Genomic DNA, 19,381 nt, shown 5'->3' with positions numbered 1-19,381 from the left:
GTGTACTTAAGCTCTGCTTGACCTCTGCTCTGGGCTCCGGGCTGCTCTCCCTTCTTGAGTGAGCACAGGCCCCAGCGCGCTGGAATGGATCCCCAATAAATCCCCTTTTGCCAATTGCATGGAGCCAGTCTCTTGTGTGGTTTCCGCTGGACCCTTACAGAGTGAGATGGTATCTTAGGGTGGTTTTGATTTGCATTTCTCTGACTTCTAGAGATGGTGAGCATTTTTTCATGTACTTGTTGATTGATTGTATGTCCTCCTCTGAGAAGTGTCTGTTCAGGTCCTTGGCCCATTTGTTGATTGGGTTATTTGTTACCTTATTGTTTAATTTTTTGAGTTCTTTGTATACTCTGGATATTAGGGCTCTATCTGAAGTGTTAGGAGTAAAAATTTGTTCCCAGGATGTAGGCTCCCTATTTACCTCTCTTATTGTTTCTCTTGCTGAGAAAAAACTTTTTAGTTTGAGTAAGTCCCATTTGTTGATTCTAGTTATTAACTCTTGTGCTATGGGTGTCCTATTAAGGAATTTGGAGCCCAACCCCACAATATGTAGATCGTAGCCAACTTTTTCTTCTATCAGACGCATAGTCTCTGATTTGATATCAAGCTCCTTGATCCATTTTGAGTTAACTTTTGTGCATGGAGAGAGAAAGGGATTCAGTTTCATTTTTGTTGCATATGGATTTCCATTTTTCCCAGCACCATTTGTTGAAGATGCTATCCTTCCTCCATTGCATGCTTTTAGCCCCTTTATCAAATATAAGAAAGTTGTAGTTTTGTGGATTGGTCTAAAGTCTGATTATCATGGACCTGCAGATAAAGCCCTGTCACCATTAACACCGGTTTATATAACATGCTTATCTTGGAGGGCATCCCCTACTTAGGTATTATTAAAGTCAAATTTTGAAACATGTTACATAAGAAATCTCAAAACTATATCACCATAAAATTGTATTTGAGATTAAGTATTTTGTCTAATGTCGCAATGCCAAAAAAATATATAGCAGGAATACATTTCACATATAAAGGTTTTTTTTTTCTTTTTTGCTACTGGGGATTAAACCCAGGGGTGCTTACCCACTGAGTCACATCCTTGGCCCTTTTTATTTTTTATTTTTGAGTTGCTGAGAGCCACTAAGTTGCTGAGGCTGATGTGACAAAATCATATAAAACATGACACCCATTTGTGTTATTCTGTGCAATATTTCTATGTAAGCTGACCTGCGTGGGAACTGAATTGGAACTAGAAGGAATTAATGAGTATGAACTCAAAAAGATTTATTAATTATTGGAATGCTTAATATATATATACATTGCTATATGAGACACAATACCAACTAAGTAAAGCATTTTATTCACCATTAAATCAAAATTGTTGTTGTTATTAAGATAGATATTCAACGTATTCCAAACATATGACTATTAACAAATAGTTACAATAGAAACACTAAAGAAAGTGAAATGGTTCATTTGAATCCTCAACTTGATTGGACTAAAAGAAGCCAAGGATTAAGAAGCTTCTGGGTGTGTCAGTGAGGGTATGTCTAGGAATGATTGGCATGTGGGACAGCCAACTGAAATGGAGACCCTCCCTAAGCGTAGGCAGCACCGTCCAGTAGGATGGTGGCTTGGATGCAATAAAAGTTGGAAGAATAAGGAAGCAGCAGCAGATGCAAGCTGGATTCTTCTTGAGGGAGTTCTTGATTGCTGCTGGGATTGTCTGAGGATGTTGGACTCTAGCTTCTTCACTCTTCCAAAGCAGACTCTGCCTGTGATTCTCCAGAAGGCTTAGGTCTCAGACTAGGGCAGAACCATTGATCCCTGTTGTTCTGAGGCTTCAGCCTCTTGGATTGCACAGCTACTGATCTTCAGCTGTCCAGCCTGCAGAGGGCCATTGTGGGCGATCCAGCTTCTGGTCATGTAAGCCAATCTAATAAATCCCCCTTTTATAATTATACTTCCTGTTGATTCTGTTCCTCTAGAGAACCCTACCTAATACAGTAAGATAAATAACTAAATGTTCTATGCCACTTAGAGTGATTTTTTTTTTTTTTTTTGCAAGTGTCAAAAAGACCTGTCTCAAAATGTCATGGAGATAGGTGGGTTTGCTCTCTCACAGAACAGAGGTCAGGAGGCCACGTGGGCTTGGTTCTTAACCAGGTCATGAGGACTGGCTTCCTACATCCCTCCTGCTTTGCCCATGTTGACCCAATGGTGCTTGTTTTCAGGCTTGTCCTGTTGTTGTCCTTCACATAACAAAATTAAAAGTCAGAAGAGGAATTCATGTTCTTGTATGTCTTTTAAAGAGAGAGAAAATATCTCCCAGGAATTTGAAAGCAGGAAATTTCCTCTTGACTCATTGGTCCAATAAATCACAAGCACATTTACAAACCAACCACAATTGTTCTCGGTCAATGGTTCTCAAACTTCTTGTTGAAGACACCTTTGCATCCTTAAAAATTATTAGGGCTCTCCAGAAGCCTTGTTAATGTGATACGACTCTCACTATTTATCACATTACAAATTGTAATGATCAAAACATAAAATATTTGTTTACTAATTGGTTTTTAAAAGAACCTATTGCATGCTAAGACAAATAGCTTAGTTTTATAAAAAGACTATATTTTCAAACAACACTTATAGAGAAGAGTGAAATTGTTTTCCATTTTTCCAAATCTCTTGAATATCTGCCTTAACATAAAACATCCAGATTTTTGTCTTTTTCTACACTCAACCTGATGAGCTGTATTATTTTGATTGAATTGTACAAAAATTTAGCCTCACAGAGATGTGTAGTTGGAATGGGGAAATCATTTAGTAGCCTCTTTAGATCACTGTGTTCTTTGATACTGTACCAAAACTTAACATGTTTTAAATATCTTAGAAGTTACTTGTAATGTGGAAACTAAGGCCATATTAATCATTTTTTCTTATTCTGTTATCTTCAAAATCTATTGATCTATTTTGTACTTTGAACGGGTCTTTTATAGGTTCCGATTTTGTAATGTCTTGAATCGGTTGTCTGTAAAATATTTGTTCTCTGAAATATATAGATATTCTTCTGTAATATCAAAATATCATATTTTAAATATCACTACTGGGGGCTGGGGATGTGGCTCAAGCGGCAGCGCGCTCGCCTCGCATGCGTGCGGCCCAGGTTCGATCCTCAGCACCACATACAAACAAAGATGTTGTGTCCGCCGAGAACTAAAAAAAAAATAAATAAATATGAAAAATTCTCTCTCTCTCTCTCTCTCTCTCTCTCTCTCTCTCTCTCTCTAAAAAAAAAAAAATATCAATACTGACCTGGGAAGTCACAGGAGGATGTGCTTTCTAAAATTCCAATTTTCACTTGAAAGGACAGATTTTATTGTCAGCAACAAATCTTAACAATCAATTTCCTTGAAGTGAAGGTCCGCTTGGATTATTGTTGAGTAATGTCTGATAAATATTGAAATTTCATAACATGGCTGTGAGTCATCTTTCAAGTAGATGCTATGCTCCGAGAACAAACTGGCTAATTCGTTTCTCAGTTTAAATAGTCACCAAAAGCTTTTCTGCAAAACAGTCAGGCACTTCAGGATGCAACAGAAGTGCTTTATGTGTACAGCAGTTTCCTGTTAATGGATTTATTTCTTCACAAGGAACATCAAAATGACAGGTATTTAGGTGTGTATAAAAATACATTCAACTCCTGAATGGCTTGTGTAATGATTGCCTTTGGAAAGTGGCAGGGAAGGCTTTTGTCTTTTGTTTTATTTTGAAATATGTGTTTCCAATTTATTTTCACTAGTGACCTTTAAAAATAGAATGACTATGCATACTCAACAACGAAATTTCCATGATTTAATATTCAGAAATAGTTCAAAGAAGAACTCCTAGGTATTCAAATCACCTTAATTTATCTTTGACAGCCCAGGAATGAAACATTGGGAAGTATATCCCACAAAAATACAAGTATTTTATAAATTAACTTGTCTAGAATGAGAAAATTGTTCAATTTCTTTTCTACTCTTTATCTGTTCAATTTTGTCTCATCCTCTAAAATGACAGTGTGAATCCTTTATCTTCTGCATAGTTTCCCTTAACTTCTCCAGGCTCAGAATTAGAGTGTTCTCTACATGTTTAAACTGTACTAAATATTTCATATATGACCCATTGTTTGCTGTTGTTTTATGATTTTTTCATCTTGTTATCTGAATTAGAACAAAACTTTCTTGCAGGAAGTCAGAAATCACAAGATATATAGTTGTTCCACAGTGCTTATCACAGTCATGGTATAGAGTGGCTACTTAGTAAACATTTATTGCTTTTTTTAAACTCTTTATTGTGGAAAACTTCAAAATAATAAAATGAACTTGCAAATATGGCAGTTTCAACCCTTCTCCTAGCTCATAACCAGTTTTGTTGCATCTTTATCCTTATACAGTATGTTTCCTTGAATTGTTTTGAAGTGTATGCCTAACATTTTATAATTTTACGTGTAAATGTTTTTGTATGCATCTCTAAAGATGAGAGTGTTATAGTTATGATAGGTAAAATAATGAAACATCGTCACATGGTGTTATACAATACTTCATCATTGCTCAAAATGTTCTTGGTTGTCACATTTATTTTTTACCATTTGTCAGAAACAGAATCTCTAAGATCCACAGTTGTGATTGACATGTGTCTCTTAATTCTCACACAATCCCTAGGGCATCCTTTCCTCATCAGTTTCCCCCTGTGATGCATTTGTTAAAGGGAGGAAATGATTTGTCCAAGGTACTGGCAATGTTTGGTTTTTGTTGACTATCCCCTGTGATGTCATTTAGTATGCTTACCTCTTCTGGAGGTTTCCAAAAACACTGTGATTAGATCTCCAGGCTCAGTAGGATTCCATTGTTCTCCTTTACAAGACCAACTCAAGGAAGAAAGATGTGTCCTTCCATCAGGAGACAGGCACCAACTGGGTGTCTTTTCTAATAAATCCAACAGCCTTGGGTATTGACTGAATAAATCCATTCATTCACTGGCTTGATGGCAACAAAACCGATTTTCGCTAACTAGGATTTCTATAAAGAGAAGCTAATCAGAGTTGGGAAACACTTAACTATCTTAAGAAACAAGATATTAGAAAGACAGGAAAAGGCTTTTGTTTTTCCTTCTTTTCTCTGCTTTTCCGTTCCCTCCCAGGCTCTAGAAGCCATCAATGAATTGTTTTTGTTGTTATTGGGATTCAAAGACTATTCACATGGGTGTCAGGTTGTCCAGTTTTGGCTAGTGGAGATTTCTTCGGGTTTGCTCTAGAATACTTTGAGCATGACCTGGGAGTTTTTAGAGCTCCTGGTTACCTACATGACAAGCTATTCAAGGATGTCCTGTGCATTTCCTGCCGGAGACCTGGAATCAGCCACTTTCCCAAGGTACTCTATTTCCTTTTAGTAATAATTGGTATTAGAGAACAAGACATAGAACGTAATACTATAATAATCTTAGAAGAAAATAGAGGACTGATCTTACCTTAGCTTAGCAATGGTTTCTTAGATAAAGTACCAAGCATGATGCAGGAAGCAAAGGAAGATACAAACTGCACCTCATCAAAATTAACACCAGAGTCTGGGAAAGGCGGGGAAGAAGACAGGATGGAGAAGGGATGGTTGCCCATGAGACTAGATGGACAAAAATACCACACCAGAGCAACTGCGTATTTCAATCTAGTTAGTAGAGGGGACTTTAAATGTCTCCAACACAAAAAAAATAAGTGTTGGACAAATGGTGATGGGTATTCCAATCCCCTGATCTGATCACTCTTTATATAGTTGTATTGAAATATCACACTGCAAAATCTCAAAGATATACAATTATTATGGTCAATTAAAAATAAAAGGTACTCTAAAAATTAAAATGTTTTTGCTGTAAATGATACCATCAAGAAAATTTTATCCCTGAACAATGGGCTAAAATATTTGGATAAACTATGTACCTACCTGTTAAGGACATTTTTTCAGATCATATTTAAAACTTGGTTGGGGTGTGTAGCTCAGTGGTAGAACACTTGCCTAGCATGTGCAAGGCCCTGGGTTCCACCCCCAACACTGCCACCAATAACAATAAAAATCAACAGTGACAGAAAGATAAAGAATCCATCCAGAAATTGGGTAAAGTATCCGAGAAGACATTGTCCAAAGAAGAAATTATAAATGCTGAATAAGTAGATGGAAATTTATTGAGCATTGTTTATTATTAGGAAAATGAAAATGTCAACCCTCATGATTTAACCACTTCACATTCACCAGGATGTCGTCACAAAAAAAGTCAATGACACATGTTGGAGAGGATGTGGAAACCTGGAACCTTAATCCACTCATGAGAATGGTGCAGCCACTTTTGAAAACAGTTTGGCAATTCCTCAAGATACTGAATACAGAGCTATCCATGCACCAGAATTCCACTCGTAAGCATACGTCCAGGAGAAATGTAGATAGACAGAATGAGAGAACCTTGGACATGAACTTTCATACCTCTCTTCAACATACCCTAAAAATGGAAATGATCCAAATGACGAGCAAGTCATGAATAGATCAATCAATCTAGCATATGCCCATAAAATATAAGATCATTCTACGTTACCAGGAGTAACTGTACTGATAAATGCCACAGCATGGAAGAAGCTTGATGACATCATTCTAAGTGAAAGAAGTCATTTTGCCAAAGAAGGTATATTGGGTGATTTCATTTGATAGGAGCTGTATGTGTATACAAGAGGTGACTCTATGGAGACGGAAGGGTGGATTCGTAGTTGTCTACAGCTGAGGATAATGATAAGTGACTGATAAAGCTACAGTTTCCTCTGGAGAAGACGAAGACATTCTAAAATCATGATCTACTGATGGCTACACAACTCTGCAAATATGCCATGAATCATTCAGTTGTGCACCTTAACTGGATGACTTTTATGTTATATGAATTTTATAAGCTGTTAATGAATTCCATAGAGTAGGTCCATATGCAATGAGGTAAGTCTGTTTTTGAATTTTGTATCCTTCCTCATTTATGTATTGAATCACAAACACTGCCTGGTTTTAACTGCAGAACCGTGAAGGGTTGTGTTTGGAGCCAGTGTGGCTGGCAGGCGAGCTCGCATCAACACCCGTTGTTTGAGAGTTTTCCAGCTATATAATCAGTTTGTCTTACTCCTGGAAAAAAAAAAAACTCTAATGTTATCTTTATTGGTATTGTGTTAAATTTATGGTTGTTTTCCAGAGTGAAAAAGCAGATATTTTCTGTTCTTTTTAGGCAGTTGGTAATAGTGAGGAGCATATTGTAGAAAAAGAGTGGATTCTGGAAGTCTGTTGCTTCATGACTCAGTTTGCTCTCTCATTAGACATGCAAAGTCAAACCAGCTGATTAAATTCTCTAAATTTCCTCATTTAGAAAGCAGAGAAAATAACACTGAAGATACAGGATGTTTTGAGAATTAAACCTCCACTGGAGTGTGGGTTTTCCCCTTCTTTTTCTTTGAATTTACCCATTTGTCACATGAATGACACATGCCCAGCACCTCAAAATGCTCCTGGTTCACAATAGAAGCCAAATAGGTGTCTGCTGAATAAATGAGTAAATTACCTTCAAAGTTCTCAGCATATATGGAGCAATTAAATCTTAGTTCCCTTGTTTTCTAGCATCATATTTATAATTGTAATCTTCACCTACTTCCTTTGGGTTTTTGTATTCTTGAAATGTTTTGAATAAAAACCAAGAGTGAACATTCTTCTCTATGATGTTTATTTTCAATTAAGTATTGATGTGGCTGAACATGGTATTGTAGTTTGCATTTCCATTTCATATTGTCTTGGTGTTATGTGAATGAGAGCACTAAGGGATTGCTTACTGGAAGCAACTCTTATAAATAATGAACTAAAATCAGGCTTACAGGAATGATGAAAAGAAAGAGCAGGAAGTCATATCCGTTTCATCCATATGCATGTGAACACTGTGTAGGAATCGCTGCTGGAAGAAGATACTCCGAACAGAAATTTTATTAGTCTGACATGTTCATGATGAGGTCATGTTTGTTACTAAATAGTGAAATTTCTGCAGTGAGTAACTGCCACACACACACACACACACACACACAGTGCTAAAAAAAAAAAAAGGAAAATTCCATGAATTGGTAGGAAGATTAGAATGAGAATTTGACTAATAGTAATGCACCTGTAAGATCCTCCGCAATGACTGGAGAACTCTAATGAGAGAATCCCTCAAAGAGCATTTTACATACTCAGAAAAAAATATAGAAAATTAAAGATACATAGAATAAAATAAAATTATAATATTCTAAATAAATATTTGGAGAAAATAGATAATGTTATGGATGTGGAGAGATATTAACCTACAATGGACCCCAGCCCACCCCTGCATGGGTAGGGTGGTAGGGGCGGAGTGCCTGTTGGCTCATTGCTGGACTCTGGCTTCTAGGGGTGTTGGCTGAGACAGCTGGCATCCTTCATGACCTGGGGATGAGCTGTCTTCCTTGAATTCCTTGGAATAGCTCTCCTGGTGGAGTTGTGAGGGACACCACCCAAGGTGGCCTTAAACCTAGCTGTGTTTCCTTGAAGAGCTTACATTGTTACCAACAGCAGCCAACACCATCTGATCTAGGCGCAAATTTCCTCTTCGTCTGGGCTCCTTGGCCATTAAGTTTCTCCTCTACGTTTCTTCCTTTTCCACCCCACGTTTCCTTGGGCTGTTGTTATGAAGATGCGCATGTGACTAGGTGCCTGTCTCTGTCGGTGTATTAGTTGTGGCACTGGACGTGATACTCACTTTGAGACGGGGGAAAAAGGCCTTCAGTGCTGGTTTTCCTCCTCACTGGCTGGATATCTCAGGCCAATCACCCACTGACCTCAGCTTCATCACAGGCATCCATGGTCCTCTGTGGACGGATGGGCAGTCACCCGTGTGTCCACCAGGTCAGTTGGTCCTGAAGGCCTAACACAGGGCCAGGTGGAGCGAATGCCCCATCCAGAGCATCCTGATGCCTTACGTGTCGTGGTCTGGAACTCAGTGACTGGCCTCCCTGGGCTGGGCCATCAGCTGCTGGGCATGTCTCCTTTGGGAAGTTGTTAGTGGAGAGGAAACAGCCTCCTCTGGGTCATCAACCACGTCCCCATGGCTGGTCCCCTGGTTCTTCTCAGGCCTCACTGCAGGGCCTGATGTGGTTCCTCCTGGGAACCTCTCTGGGCAGCCTCCAGGACACAGGCTTTCTCTCTTAACAGATGCTCCCTCTCTGCCTCCACCTTCGTGGCTGGTTGCTTCTCTCCTCAGAAACTTGATGTCTCCATTTGCAGGGTCCCAATTTGCACTCGGGCTGCTGCTCTGTCCTCCTCTGCTTCTTCTGAACCCTCTTCAGGTTCCCGGTTCCAAGCTAAGCATTTCCTGGGTGGTTCAGCCTGGATCTCATGTCGGAGCCTCGGGCACAGACTTTCCCTCACTTCTCCGTCACAGAGCTTGGTGATACCACTTTGTGTGATTTTGCCTATTGTTCGATGAAGAAATGACTGTGTTGCGATGTTAGGAAACTGGAGGACTACTCAACTATAAAGCCACATTTATATAGTCCTTTTTTAATATATGCAATATATCAAATCAATATTATTATAACTTTTGTGATTAAAACAACACAACTAGTCTATTAAGTAGAGTTTTTCTCAATAGCTTTCTATTTAGAGGTGCTATCGCTACTAGATTGGAAATTTTTAGTCATAATTTGCAGGATCCTACAAAGATTTTGTTGTTGGACATTGGTATGCAAACCATGTTAGCAGGTAATTTTTGGTCATTATATTGACTTATTAATTTCATTGTGGTAATTTACTAAAATATGAATAAGTCCTCTTTTTAAAGTTAAGAATGTCAGATTAGATAAGCCCAAGACAAACATACAGAGATTCTTAACTGCATGATCTGAAAGTGACTCAAAGAAAATAAATGACACACAGAAGGTGTAAAATTATGTTAAATGCTAATGGAAAGAAAGCAGGCTGGCAGAGGGCCCACAACAGAGGAGATCCTCAGGAATCAGGGGACAAGAGCTTGCTCAGAAGTCTAATGCTTGCTCAGTGGACTCATTAATAAATGAACTCAAGGATTTGCCTGGAGGGCTGGGGGTGACACATGGCCTCAGGGAGAGGAGTGGCCTTCACCAAGGTTAATCTGGTTAACTGCAGAGCGCCTCACCTGCCAACAGCAAGTCCAGTATTGAGCCCACACTGTGCGCCATTTCCCGGGAGGGGCGCCCAGCCAGCTGGACAGGTTGATCGCACTGTATGTAGCCTCTGTCAAAGAGAGAAAAGTGGTTTGGCGCTGGAATGGATATTTACCCAGATATGAATTGGCCTTTCTGCTGGTTATCCTCTTGCCCTGGGCACTGTCTCCACTGGTGTTTTAACATGGTGTGGTCAAGGCACCAAGCACTTCTTCCCCACAGGGTCTCCCCAGCTGCCCTTCCATAGCCATAGCCCCCTGTCTTCTGTACCCATGTCCCTGAACCCGGGCCACTATTAAACAGTTCCTCATGTCTATTATTTTATTTTACTTTAAACTGAGTGTCATCTAAGTGGAATCATGTGACCTTTCAGACTGATTCCTTTGACTCAGCGTAATTCCTTGGCAACTAGTCCAAGTTGTTGCCTGGGTCTGTGGTTCATCTCTTTATAGCTGAGTAATATTCCAGGGTCTGGATACACAGCGATTTGCTTGACCTTCCACCCATTGGAAAGATCTGGACAAGGGCCTGAGAGAGAAGCTCTGAACCATAGGGGAATTGCAATTTCAGTCTTATAGGAAAATGCCAAACAGTTTTCCAAGTGGCCGTCCCATTCTCTGTTCCACCAGGAATGTCTGTAGGGTCCAGTTTTCTCTGCATTCTTCAGAGCAGCTGTGTTATTGGATTACTTGAGCCACTGTGATAGGTGTGTAGCAACATTTCAGGGTGGTTAAAATTGCACTTCCCTAATTGCTCTGTGGTGTTCAGCCTTCTTCATGGGCCTACTCACCATCTGCAAATCCTCTTCAGAGAAATGTCTGCTTTTGTCTTTGGGGCATTTTTTTTAATTGGTTTGGTTCTTCTTCTCCTTTTAATCCATGAGTTTTAAGATTTTTTCATATTTTCTAGATATAAATCTTTTGGGTGTCAAGTCTAAAAATTGACTAAGCCTAGACTCCTGAGATTTTTCTCCCTATTTCCTTCTAAAAATTTTATATTTACAGTTAAGCCTCTTGTGTTAGTCAGCTTTCCATTGCTGTGACAGAACACCTGAGGAAGTCAACCTAGAGGAGGAAAGATTTATTCTTGCTCATGGTTTCAGAGGTTTCAGTCCAGCACACTTTTGTGTGTAATTTCTGGACCTGTGGTGAGGCAGAGCATAATGATGGAAAGGTGCTCCAACTCATGGTGACCTGGAAGGAGACAGTGAAAAAGAGGAGGGGGCAGGGGTCCCAGTGTACACTTCAAGGACATGTCCCCACTGACCTGCTTCCTCCAACTGGGCCCACCCCCTAAAGTGGCCACCACCTCCCTGCCTACCTCCAGACCACCATCCACACCTTGGAAACCTAAAGGGGAAATTCTAGATCCACAGTCCAGCCCCCATGCTCCACTCAGGTTAACATTTACATCAGGGGTAAGGTTTAGGTGGGCCTGCGATGACCAGGTTCTCCTGTACCATTTATCAAAAAGCCACCTTTGTAGTGAGCCACCTTCCCATTCTTGCCAGATCTCAGACAATTTGGATTGCTGGGCCTTGCCGAAGCCCACCTGGCTGGAGGGGGGTGACAAGGAACTTGTGTAGATTGATACAGCAGGAGTGGGAGCCGTTTATTGTAGGACAGGAGGGGTATATATACATTCCACACGGCTTATCTTAATTAACATAAACTAGTTACAGCAGTCAACCAATAAGGAATCTCCACACTTAATGGCTCGCTGGCTTTACTTCACAAACCACTCCCTCTGGCAAAATGCCAGGTGCCATCCTGACTTGTTTACAGACCCTAACAGGGCCTATAATTGTTGACCTTACTTTTGAGTAGAGTGAGTTCTTCCTCTTTCTTCTTTTTTTCAAAATTGTTTTAGCTATTCTTAGTTCTATAGAAGATTTAGAATAACCCACAGACCTTTTAAAATTTTTTTTTTCCTGCAGTACTAGGTGTTGAGCCCAGAAGTTCTCTTCCACAAAGCTATCTCCTCAGGCCTTTTAAATTTTTTTTTTTTTATTTAGAGACAGGGTCTCACCAAGTTTCCCAGGATTGTGAACTTGTGATCGTCCTGCCTCAGACTCCTGAGTCACTGAGATTACAGGGTGCCTCAGGCCCGCACCCTCCCTGCAAGCGCATGACATTTTAAATGTCTTATTCGACAGCAGGCTCGCCATCCTGCCATCTCCTCCTCACACAGCAGCAGGTGTGATGGGGAGAGGGCGACTGGAGACCCAGCTGTGGAGGTCCTGGCCCAGGACACCTGTGCTGATGGCAGCCTTGTCCAAGTGACACAGCATGTGCTCTCGGTGGCCAAAGCAAGGTGCTGTTCCTGTCCTGGGTGGCCAAGGGATCTAGATCATCCAGGGGACAGAGGCTTGTGCCTCACGGTTGCAACAAGCAGATCCCGTCCCAGAAAGAAATGGGTTTCTGGGGGATGCCAGAATGTGTCTGTACTCGGAGGTGAAGGTGAGAGAAGAGCTGAGTTCCTATAGCTGAGTTCCTGTAGGAAAGAAGTTCTGGATCACCAAAGCCTGTGTGGTCTGTAGGGCTGGAAGAGACAAAGAACAAGAAACAAACATCATAAGGCAAATTATAATTACCAACGGCAGCCTCGTAGTCACCGCAAAAACAAGGGCTGAAGCAGCTGTCTGCACGTTTCCTTTGCTGGGTGAGGACGGGGTTTATTAGGAAGATGTTAGCTAAGCTTACCAGCTCCGTCTCCTCACTCCTGCACGTAAGATACAGCGCTGGTTCTGAGTCTGTTCATCTTTAAGCTGCAGATGTCAATGTGGGTGTGTGTGGAGGGGTGATTTGATCTGAAGAGAGGTGAGCATTGCTTCCAGGTGGAAACAGTGGCCGCTGACATCTTGGGTTTTCCCTTTCTTGGGGAGATGGTGAATGCATGCTGTATGAGAGATGGCTGCGCTGGGTAGACACACATACATTTCTGTTTCAGTTTTTAAGTTCAACTGCGATCCCATAAAGTCAGCAGCACTCGTTCTGACCTTCCATTTTTCCATTGAGTGTGTTTGTCTGTTGGTTCACTTATCTATTTGTCCATCCATCCCAAGAAGGACTTTCTAATGAAAATGAACAGGGTCATTGAGCTGAAGGCAAAAACATAGACTCCGGTCCGTCCTATTTCCCACCTGCCTCACCACCAGGTGACACTCTCTGCCCCAACCTCTTCAAACACAAAACGCAGTGCATCTAGGCCCCTCCAGGACCTGGTGTCCAGTCAGCAGCTCCTCCCCCTGCCTCAGCTCCAGCCTTTGCAACCACACCTGCCACACAAGCCTTGATCAGCTGGTGGGAGGTGGAGCTGGGGCCATTCCAGGCTAATGTCCTCAGGTTTGTGCATCAAGTGAGACCCGTTCAGGAGGGTCTGCAGGCTGAGCCTTGAAGGGAGCCTTCACCCCAGGCAGTCACGTTAGTGGTGATGGAAGAAACTTACAAAAGCAAAAAATGAGTAGCCCAGAAAAAAATTTAAAGTTTGGAAGGCAAATAGGATCTGCCAGGACTAATGTTTTACTTTGCTGGGGGGGTTATTTTGTTTTGTCCCTCACATTTGTGAAAGTCCTCTGAGTTGGGAAGAGAAGAAAATTGTAGGGGAAGAGGCTGACACTGGCCTGGGTGAATGTTGGGGCGGAGGACAGGGCCGTGCCACCTTCTTCCTTGGGCTGAAGAAGGGAACAGTTATAGGGCCAAGTGTCTTGCTTCCACTTTGCCTTTAAAGCTCACACATCTCAAGAGATTTTCCTTTTCTCAGTGGGTGGTAGAGTAGACATTGCTCGTGGGACCCAGGGGTGGGCCTGAGTGCAGCCCTAGAGAGTCCCCGATCCCCATGGCTGCTTAAATAGCACATACTCTGTGAGGCTGAGATGGGACACGGACTTCCGGAAGGTGAAAAGGGTGCCCTGCAGTGATTGAAGGGGTTGCGAACACCGGGGTCCAGCAGCTGGCTGTGGGTGCTGCCTCCTGGTGGAGGGCAGCCAGGGGAGGCTCAGGGCTGTGGGCCAGCAGCCCTTCTGTTAATTTTCCACCATGGAGCCCAGCTAAGATTCCACCTGGAAGACAATCCTCTATGGGGCAGTTTCAGACTCAAATGAGCAGAAAATACCAACCTTAAACAGTTCACTTAGAAGTGACCACATTAAACTGTTTTTTACCACCAGGGAGAGTTAGGGACTGTAAATAGAAACCAAGTACCTGTTAGGAAAAAAATAAAACAAACATCCTCACACTTGGCACATCAGTGAATACGTGATAACCATGTCCTGTTCAAGTTGTTCCAGTGAACCTCCTCTTGTTTTAACGAGAAGTGACAGAAATTGTCATACTTTTCTCAAAAAAAGGCAAAAGTTTTCTCAGCACTGGTATAATTGGAGGTGGGAGGATGTGGTCCTTTAAATGCAGCTTCTCACAATGTTAGAATATGCAGTTGTAACACCTGACACAACTGTTTTCGAAGAGCTAGAGTAATCTTCCTGTAGTGACCTGCTTCCTGATTTTAATGCACAAACATCATCCAGCACAGAGGTGGACTTCCCAGTTGGTTTGCATCAATTCTTCAATTTCTCTAATAATGAATTCATTAAAAATGCTAGCAGCCATTCTCATTTGAATTCACACACATGGTAACTTGTGTTTTAGACCAGAAGGTTAAAACTTGTCCTTTCATAAATCGTGTGTCCTTCTTCGTCCTGCGTCACCATCAATGCTGTCCTGATCTTTCTCTCTCCCACAGGACAGCACAGGTGATTTGGGAGTGCAAATTATTATTAATTTTTTTTTTGTATGAGAAAACACTTGATAGTTTCATAAAATGGAGCATTTTTACAAATGGCCTTTGTAGAGCGGGAGTTTCACTTCAGATGCCATAGACGGTTCAAGAGTAGTTTTATTCATCTTGTATTTTATCTTAAACAAAATGGTGCTACACATGTTTTATTGTTATTTTTACTCATTTCCTTGCAGTAAGAATGCCTTAGGCTCCTTCCCTCCGCAGCTGCATGACTCAGAAGTGCCCTGGGCTTCCCCATCCCTCCTCCCTACTTGTCTGCGGCTGGTTGACTGAGGGGACCTGATGCAGAGGACACCACATGGTGGTTCCCCAGAGAGGGACGTCTGCTTGAAAAGCACCTCGAGGTTGTCAGAAACCACATCTGCACCTACTTCGTGGATTCAGCCTGGAGTTCCAAAATTACAGTCCTTCGAGACTATAATTTGCCTTACCGGGGAAGATTTTTTTTTTTTTGCTTTAATTCACATGAAGTCCTCATTTTATGATCGAAAGACAATTATAATAATGGACAGTATCTCATGCCCGACATTCAGTCACTTCCAGAACGCAGAGCGCACACGCAGCACCCGCTCTCCACCAGACTGGCCCGGGAGAAGGCTCTGTCCCATTTTTCAGGCATTTAGATATATAAATTGCACAAAATACTCAGAGAGAAGAAGACAGGAACCATTTTTAAGCATCAAGGAAGGTTATTTATAAAATGGCGACTCACGAGGGAGAATAAATGGTCTCTATTAAAATGGAGGAAATTGCCTGCTCCTAAAGAATCTTAAAAATAAATAATTCCAACCATGCAGGAAGCAAAATCAGCCCTTGGCAAATCTGGATAGATTGTTTATGCTTTTGGAATACACTCATCCAGACACAGGGAACGTTTTTGATTTTAATGGATGTAGACTCAGGATGATCACAGCACTGCATTGTGTTACGAAGCCAACACCAATTGTAGGGAATGGAAGCAGCAAACACAATTACTCCATAATCAGAGTGGACCAGCAAAAATCATGGTTCCTCAGGGGAAAGCATAATAAAACCATGATGTTATAAGTTGGCATTATGGAAGGAAAACATAAAATATGGCTATTCTGGGTTCTGCGGAATGGCTTAGAGGTGACTTCAAAAACATCCTCTCTGAGAGGTCACCATGTCGGATGGTTTGGAAGAGGACCAGAGCACAAGAGAGAAAGGATGACTCTAGGATCAGGGTCAGTGCCTGGGTGGGCTCCGTTCTTCTCCAGTTTCCCTGGAGAGTGCTGCCCCTTCCCGGCATCTTTTTATCAATGGCTGTTGCAGAGCACAGAGTGGACGGACCTTGGGGCTTCAGTTTACAGTCTTCTCCTCACACCATGGACACCTTGCGGGAGGAGACGGCATCCATTGTGTTGTGTTCTCTGTAGCTTCTTCATGGCTGAGCTCTTGAAATAGCCGGAACTGGAATCTTTGACCTATCTGTATTTATTCTGCATGATCTCTAAACCTTGAATGCAATCTTGGAACCATAGATGTGGGTCAAGTGCAGAGGGGTGGCCTCTCTCCTGGTATCCCTTCCAGGGCTCAGGTTGCACTGTGGTGGGATCAGGTCAATTCCTATTAAGGGAACACAGTGGTGTAGGGAGATTAGAGGGAAAAACAGCATTGGACCTTAGGAAAAGGTTGAATTTTCAGTTTCTTTCCTCCCATCCTCTCTCATAACGCCTCTGTAACTATTATGGATACAGATGGTTATTTTTATGGAGTACGATGGAAATGAACAGAGATTGTGGAAGGTGTTAATGCATGTGTGAGGCTAAATACATATCAGCTATCGTAACATTCTATTCCTTAGAGCTCATCTTGAGATAGTATAGGGCTTTACACTGGGTTTGTGTCTGGAGTAGTTTCTGTCTTCACCTGCTTACCCTTCTAACGCTATGAAGGCCTCAGTTGATGGAGCTCTTGGTACAGACTTGGAGCCACCTCTTCCTCAAGTTGACCATCCTTATAAGAAAGCAGAAATGAAGCTGATGTGATGTAGAAAATGAAAACTTTTTTTAATAATTTCTAAAAAGAGTTTGTGGAGAAGCAACAGAAAGCAAGAAAAAGGCCCCATCCAACTCACAGAATCCAGACTCGCCCAAGCCTGCATTTTCTCTGTGATGTCTGATCTTCACAGGGGCTCATGGGCAGATCCATGTGTCCACCACACTTCCTGACACATTAGATGTCCATGTCCTAAAAAAAATATGCATCATCCATTTATCACCCCATTATTGCCCATCAAACACCATTTCAGATAGTAATGACACCCCATGGATGCTTCTTGGTGACAATGCTTCACAGGTGGTGTACTGAATTAGCAGTAAAGAGGATGATTTCTAATACCTTCCTCTCACCAAAACATGTGATAGTATTTTAGCAGAGAGTATTTTTGTGTGGAGTTAAACTTTAATTTTCATGCAATTATGTGTTTCTGTGTGTGTGTGTGTGTGTTTGTGTGTGAAATGCCTTATATTTTCAGTGCCTAATACTTAAGCATCACTTACTTTAAGAGCACAACTTTAAGGGGATTGACACCAAACATAAAAAGCAGAATACACCACTTGGATATTTGTGCTTATTTTGTTGCTTTAAGAGTTTTAATTTCTCTGTACATAAAAGGCTACTATCATCCCCCATTTTAAGAACTTGAAATAAATCTGTTGAAGTTGTGTGACCCATATGTTAGCTCAAGTAGAAGAGAGATCACAAATTTTTATTCAACACTCTCAGTAGTTGGGATAAGGGAGTAAATAAAAACTTTGTTTCTCTATCCGTAAAATTAAGTGCATCTTCTGGTGTAGAAAATTAGGGGAGGGTAGAGAAAAGCTGGCTTTATGAACAATTTTCAAATAAAGTTCTACCCAAATTTTCCCCTTCTTAAAAGAGAACACGGGGCTGTGGTTCTCCTCCAGGCACAGACCTGTGGTCTGTCCAGGACCTTCTGCATTTACCCTCGATGAGAAGTCATAAATGTCAGCCAAGGAACAAGAGCAGGCTGCATGGGTTTCCATGGCTCAGATAAGTACTAGAGGACTCGCTGGGGAGGGTCGTGGTCTCTCTGTACCTCTGTCTCCTTCTCTGTAAAATGGAGACTAACTCCAAAGTTCATTGTGGGGACCAGTATGGTGAGCAATAGCCTCCGCATCATGCATTTATTAATACTGAGGAGGCATCATGCCCAACTATCCAGCTGTGTTCGGAACATCCTTCCTTTCGCAACCAATTTCCTCACTTTCCTCTATGAGGTCACATGAGTCTTTCTGAAATGCGTCCATTTTCCCTTTGTATTACTGGAAAAGGAACGAGTGCCTTTATAAGTTCCCATTGTTTATTTTAGGACTTTTCAAAAATTAAGAATATCGCCCTTGTTCTTAGTACTCCTCTAGAGTATGGTGAGCCAGCCAGTCTACCCAGTGTCCATCAGGCAGCCTGGTCTTCTGGTCATGTCCGGCCTCTCCTCAAGTGGAGAGCACCCTATGGCTTGTCTGAGGTTTGCTCCTTCTCTTGTGTCATCCCATCAACTGTGAAATGCCCTAGTAATTAGCACATAATTCAACATAAGAAAGTTCCATGATTTGGCAGTATCCATTTTAAGTTTTGCCAAAAGGCAAAAAAAAAAAAAAAAAAACCACAAAAAAAACCTCTATGCAACTTTGAAAACGTATAACAATTGTGACAGAACTCTTGTTTCAAAGGGACTGAGATTTCATAATGTTACTTTTTCTTACAGAGTGCCCAGAAATCTTATAGGGTCACTCAATAAATGTCTGGGAAGAGTGGAACAATAAAACCTTAATAACCGAGTTCCTTTTCTGCTCTTCCTTTAATGTGCAGATAGAGCGCTCTGCCAGCTCATTAAATCTCTGGTGTCTCCTGCACGGGGTGCCACTGGGAGAATATTCCTGAGGCTTTCCTGGAGCTGTCTCAGGCTGGAGCCTGGCTTTGTTCCTAGGGTTCTCTAAATGCACAGATTGAAGTTTCAGGATCTTGTTAAAGTGTATAAAGAGGAAATGTTGCCTCCACACAGAAGATATCCTTGCCACATGGGGCACAAGTTGAGCTTTTCAACCTTTGCCTCAGAGCATGGGCACAATTTCTGTGGGCTATTTATTTATTTATTTATTTATTTTAAAAAGTTTTCAGTGGACACAATATCTTTATTTTACATTTATGTGGTGCTGAGGATCAAACCCAGTGCCTCATGCATGCTAGGCGAGCACTCTACCACTGAGCCACAACCCCAGCCCAGGGCTATTTATTTTTTTCATATGCATATATAGTTTATATTGCTACAACCTCCAGTGTGGAAATTATGGC

The 19,381-nt window shown here is 41.5% G+C and overlaps 1 long non-coding RNA gene across 2 annotated transcripts; it reads left to right on the top strand.

The window, feature by feature from the left end:
- Positions 1–3,542: 3,542 nt before the first annotated feature.
- On the top strand, positions 3,543–18,867 carry LOC144376298 (uncharacterized). Of its 2 annotated transcripts, none has more exons than XR_013436598.1 (2): positions 3,543–3,669; positions 6,279–7,753. It is a non-coding gene; the product is annotated as an uncharacterized LOC144376298 (long non-coding RNA). The 2 variants fall into 2 exon arrangements; XR_013436597.1 differs by lacking the exon at positions 6,279–7,753 and adding an exon at positions 15,220–18,867 and having other exon boundaries at positions 3,545–3,669.
- The last annotated feature ends 514 nt before the right edge of the window (positions 18,868–19,381 follow it).

This window comes from Ictidomys tridecemlineatus, chromosome 3 (assembly GCF_052094955.1).
Source record: "Ictidomys tridecemlineatus isolate mIctTri1 chromosome 3, mIctTri1.hap1, whole genome shotgun sequence".
Lineage (NCBI taxonomy): Eukaryota > Metazoa > Chordata > Mammalia > Rodentia > Sciuridae > Ictidomys > Ictidomys tridecemlineatus.
Note: the sequence above shows the minus strand (reverse complement) of the source record. Positions and strands in the feature narration are given on the sequence as shown.